The 5151-nt window shown below is 36.9% G+C and overlaps 1 long non-coding RNA gene across 2 annotated transcripts in view; it reads left to right on the forward strand.

Annotated features, from left to right (window-relative positions):
• LOC109826062 overlaps window positions 1-5151 on the forward strand; it is a 33211-nt gene that overhangs the window by 23363 nt on the left and 4697 nt on the right. For both annotated transcript variants that reach the window (XR_002243184.1, XR_002243185.1), the window contains exon 3: window positions 3218-3283. This is a non-coding gene — a long non-coding RNA (uncharacterized LOC109826062). The remainder of the gene's footprint in view (window positions 1-3217; window positions 3284-5151) is intronic.

The raw sequence follows: 5151 nt of genomic DNA on the forward strand, positions 1-5151 counted from the left end.
TGCAGAGGTGATCTCAGTGTGTGTGCGTACTGATCGTGTGATGGATTTGCTGTTGGATATTTTCTATGAAAATGTCAAATCTTCTAGGGCAGTGAATACACGACTGCTTCCGTCGGGCCTGAATTTCATACCTCTACTTTATTTAATTTCGGATTTATTTCATGTTAAAATCTTAATTATTTGATAATTTTTCAACAATCTAGAAGATTGAGAACCCGCCTATCGCCCTGACGCAAATGGTTCCCTCTCCCCTAGCGGTAAAAGCCCCCGGAAACGGCCGGCCTCTGCACTCGGGCGAGAGCACAGAGCTTCTGCTCAGACGAAGAAGGTTGCCCAAAATAAATAACAATATCGAGAATATAGTAGCACAAAACCCCGTTATAATTATCTCTCTATTTCTTTTTCTTTTCTTTCTCTCACTGTTTCTTTCTCTCTTTTATTTTCTCTATACTTCCGTTCACAGAGAGAGGGAGAGAGGATTAGAGGAATAAAAAGAGATTTTAAGAGAGAACTGTTATATTTTTGAGAGGGTGATTAAAGGGGGGTTTTATAGGAAAAGAGGAAGATAGGCGGTTACAAGATTGGAGGATTAAACAAAAAGGAGGAGAAAGAATTAGTCAACGGTTTGAGAGAATTATGGGATAGAGGGGTTAGTCGGAGATAAATGTGTTTAGAAAAAGTCAATTTGACCTTTTCATAGAAAATATCCAACATATGTTTGCAGTATAGTTGCTAGGCAAATTAAATGCTTGCAGGAAATATTTTAAAGTTTTTATATACTGTTAAGAAACAAAAACTTATTGAGTGAACCGATTCAAGTTTTCTTGGATTAGTTGGTGTCTAAGGCAATGTTTAGGAGTTGCGTAATGCGCTCTGTAAGGAACGAGGTACTTAATTGATCTTTGATCAACTTCTATTACTATCCTTACCTGGCTAACTATCCGGGTAAAACTTTAATCTTTTCACTTTAGGAGTTTTTGATTTGGAATAAGAGGACCGGAATTATGTGAAAATTCATATGCATTTATTTAATTACGCTTCTTGCATCATATATTGCCTAATGATAAATGATCAATATATAAGCGAACCAAATCAAAGAGGTGCATTTTTTAAAATTCTATTTTATATGGTGGATTATATTTCAAATCTTCAAATGTAAAGTTCATCACTTTTATTGCATTTTGATGAATATTGCAATAAAGTTCATCACTTTTATTGCATTTTGATGAATATTGCAATAAATGTTCATATGTCTTTTTAGATAACTTGTATTTGTTACATGATTAATTTTAATGTTTTATGCAAGAATGCACTTGAAAAAATTTAAAGCACGTATGTACAATTATTATTATTATTATTATTTGTATAAGAGGTGGTACTAGAAAATGACAGTATAAATTTGGAAGGTCTTCTTTGTAGACAAACAATTTAAATTTGGAAGGTCTCATTTGTAGGCAACCGATTTAAATTTGGACGGTCTCCTTTGTAGGCAACCAATTTGTAACCTCTTATAATAGAATAATTTAAAAATTTTATGCATTTGAATTATGAAGTATGAAATATATTTTAAGATACGAAAATATATTTTAAGATACGAAATCCTATTATGCTCTGCATGTATCTATTATTAATTTCATTCATGTATGTGCATATGCATAACTGCAGAATTTTTAGTTCCACATTAGTTTGAAATGTTCAGATATTAAGGTCAATCTCTTCAGACATAGACTATGATCTTTTATGATCATAGATCATGACCTAATGTCAATTTCAAACAATATGATGGACTAATTACAAAATAAGAACTTGATAAATAAATACAACGCCTGCTAGGCAAAGTTATGATTCTAGACTTTGTAAAGTCTGTGAAAAGAATCTTGATGACCCTTTGACTAAGGGATTATCCAGGAGTGTGGTTCTGGATTCATCGAGGGAGATGGGGTTAAGCCCATAGATGAGGTCACTGACAGCGGCAACCCAACCCTTATTTGGAGACGTAGTCCCAATGTCGGTTCAATGTGGTAGAAACAAGCTGGACTAGTGACTCTCGTGTGGAGCATCGACCTAGATATATTTATATATCATTATGTAGCATTTGCTACTACCCCTTCTCTATGGTGACGATGCTCTTATGATACAGCTGGCTAGGCTGAGTTTTACTCTTAATAAGTCCAACGCGTGTATTGTGGGGGGTATTAAATAAACAGCTGTAGTACCCTTTGAGGACTTACCTACGTGAGAGGAACCGTGATGGCCGCGGTTAGGGGGGGTTGGGCTAACCCCTAGAAACTCTCATGAGTCGGTTTATTGTGAGCATGGCCTTTAACGCTCAACCCGCTTTGCTCAAGAGATGAAGCGTATTGTGTGTGTTTTCATCAATACCTGATTAAAGGGGCCTAATTCAATGCCTAGTTCATTATGTCCCTCAGGTGGCGATGAACTCACTAAGGAAAGGTTCAAAGCCGGAAGCTACCTCTCCCGAATTCACGATACGTAAGGTTGCCCAACCTATATTTGTTTTATGATTTCTTGATTTATTAATTGATTTCTGAGTTTTCAGTCAATATTACATTTTGGGGGGGACTGTTGGATATTTTCTATGAAAAGGTCAAATTGACTTTTTCTAAACACATTTATCTCCGACTAACCCCTCTATCCCATAATTCTCTCAAACTGTTGACTAATTCTTTCTCCTCCTTTTTGTTTAATCCTCCAATCTTGTAACCGCCTATCTTCCTCTTTTCCTATAAAAACCCCCCTTAATCACCCTCTCAAAAATATAACAGTTCTCTCTTAAAATCTCTTTTTATTCCTCTAATCCTCTCTCCCTCTCTCTCTGTGAACGGAAGTATAGAGAAAATAAAAGAGAGAAAGAAACAGTGAGAGAAAGAAAAGAAAAAGAAATAGAGAGATAATTATAACGGGGTTTTGTGCTACTATATTCTCGATATTGTTATTTATTTTGGGCAACCTTCTTCGTCTGAGCAGAAGCTCTGTGCTCTCGCCCGAGTGCAGAGGCCGGCCGTTTCCGGAGGCTTTTACCGCTAGGGGGGAGGGAACCATTTGCGCCAGGGCGATAGGCGGGTTCTCAATCTTCTAGGGCAGTGAATACACGACTGCTCCCGTCAGGCCTGAATTTCATACCTCTACTTTATTTAATTTCGGATTTATTTCATGTTAAAATCTTAATTATTTGATAATTTTCCAACATTTGCAGCCCCTCAAAAGTAACAAATCACATGCAGTAGGGATGGCATGTGTGGCCAGGATGCTGATCATTGAGGTTGGTGCTTCCCTGTTGAGGCTTATCATGAGTCACATGTACAGTGTCTGCATACTTAACTAACTACAGTTGATCTTATTAATGTTCTATGCCTTTACTGACTTTCTTAATTACCTTTCTTTGGCATTTAGTTGCTGTGTTATTTGTAACATGTACTTAAATTTCAGATTATCAGCTCTTGATCTTTTTTTTTTGCACCTGCCATTTGTTTTCTAATTTGAATGGATCCCTGTCATAGTGTCACTGGGCGAAGTAGCTCTACCCTGACCATAGTTGAGCATGATATTTTACTCCCAAGACATATCACACATGATGCTTTTACATGTTATGGAGCTGGTATTTAACTATTATTTGGTCTCTTTAGTAAGCATAGCATATGCTACCAAATTGCTTGCATCAAATTTCGACCAAAAAAAAAAAAGTTCAATGGAATCATTAAGCATCTAGACACAGCTGTGGGTCAGTTGGACTTGACATAATGTTAACCTAGCAACTCAGGGGTTCATTAAGCATCTAGACACAGCTGTGGGTCAGTTGGACTTGACATAATGTTAACCTAGCAACTCAGGGGTTGTGAGAATGACATGTATTATGAGTGGGTCAGTTGGACTTGACATAATGTTAACCTAGCAACTCAGGGGTTGTGAGAATGACATGTATTATGAGAGTGCTCTACTTAGTACCAAATTTTATATTTTGTAATACCGCTATTAATCTTATGATCCTATGTACATAAGAAAGGTATATCAGGATGGATGTGGAAAGAGCTCAATGACTTTGAAGATCAAGAAAAACTAAGTTAGGTGTGTGCCTGCTGATGTGGCCCCTGATGCTAAGAAAGTGCATAGGACTTTGCTGCGCCTCAGGTTATATAGGTGAAAGTCAAATAAATTATCAGATGTTGCACGACGACAGTTGTTTTAGGTGTAGCTACCCACTAGGTTCCTTTAGTGATCGATCCGTTCTTCCAAAAGTTGCATTATACCTTTGGATTGATCCAAGTTGGTAACCATGTGTATGTGGTCATTCATGTGAATTGTTTCGGAAAAGGGTTTGCTAGGATTGTCATTCTTAACCGAACAGAGACTTGAATCCGGGTGTGTGTGTGTGTGTTTTAGGCGTAGCTAACCACTAGGAATAGGAATCATTGGAATGGCTACCTTGACTGTTTGTTTGGATACCGAAATGAAAGAAACTTCATAACTTCTTAAGTTGTATTTTAAATAATTCGTTTAAATTATTATGCAGAACATATAGTATCATCTCGAATAATATATATTTTCACCATTTAATTGTTGAGATTAAAAAAGTGGGAAATTAGTATGTAATAATTTCCATAGAAAATTTATGGTACTACATATATGTCAGAATCAGTTATGGGAAAAGTTGTTGGAGCTTACAAATCCACGATTGGTGGTCACAGTACAAGTGCCACTTATTTTTTGTTTACTTTCACTTATTTGTTGTGGAATAACTGGAGATTCTACTCATTGAGCAAAGAAAGGAAAAATTGTGTGGTGCTCGCCACTACCGAGGATTGGAGGGAATCGAGGGAGATAAATTAGATTAATCATAAGTTCAAAATTCGGTGAAGATCCTCAAGTTTAGTTGAATCAAAGTGTTAATAGCTGCGATCATCTTTTTAGATTACTTCAATAATATCTTCCACCGAAAGGTAAAATTAACTTATTTAGAATTTCTTTTAGTTGGTGTGAGCGTCTAAAAATGCCTATAGGTGTCCGCACACAGCTCGAGACAGAGAGAAGATGACGAACGTCGTTATCCGAGTCTAAGAGGATTATCTGACGCCGACAAGCGCATGAAGCGAAACGGCGAACCGAATGGCCCGCGCGCTCGACCATCAATTC

This window comes from Asparagus officinalis, chromosome 10, assembly GCF_001876935.1.
Source record: "Asparagus officinalis chromosome 10, Aspof.V1, whole genome shotgun sequence".
Taxonomy (NCBI): Eukaryota; Viridiplantae; Streptophyta; class Magnoliopsida; order Asparagales; family Asparagaceae; genus Asparagus; species Asparagus officinalis.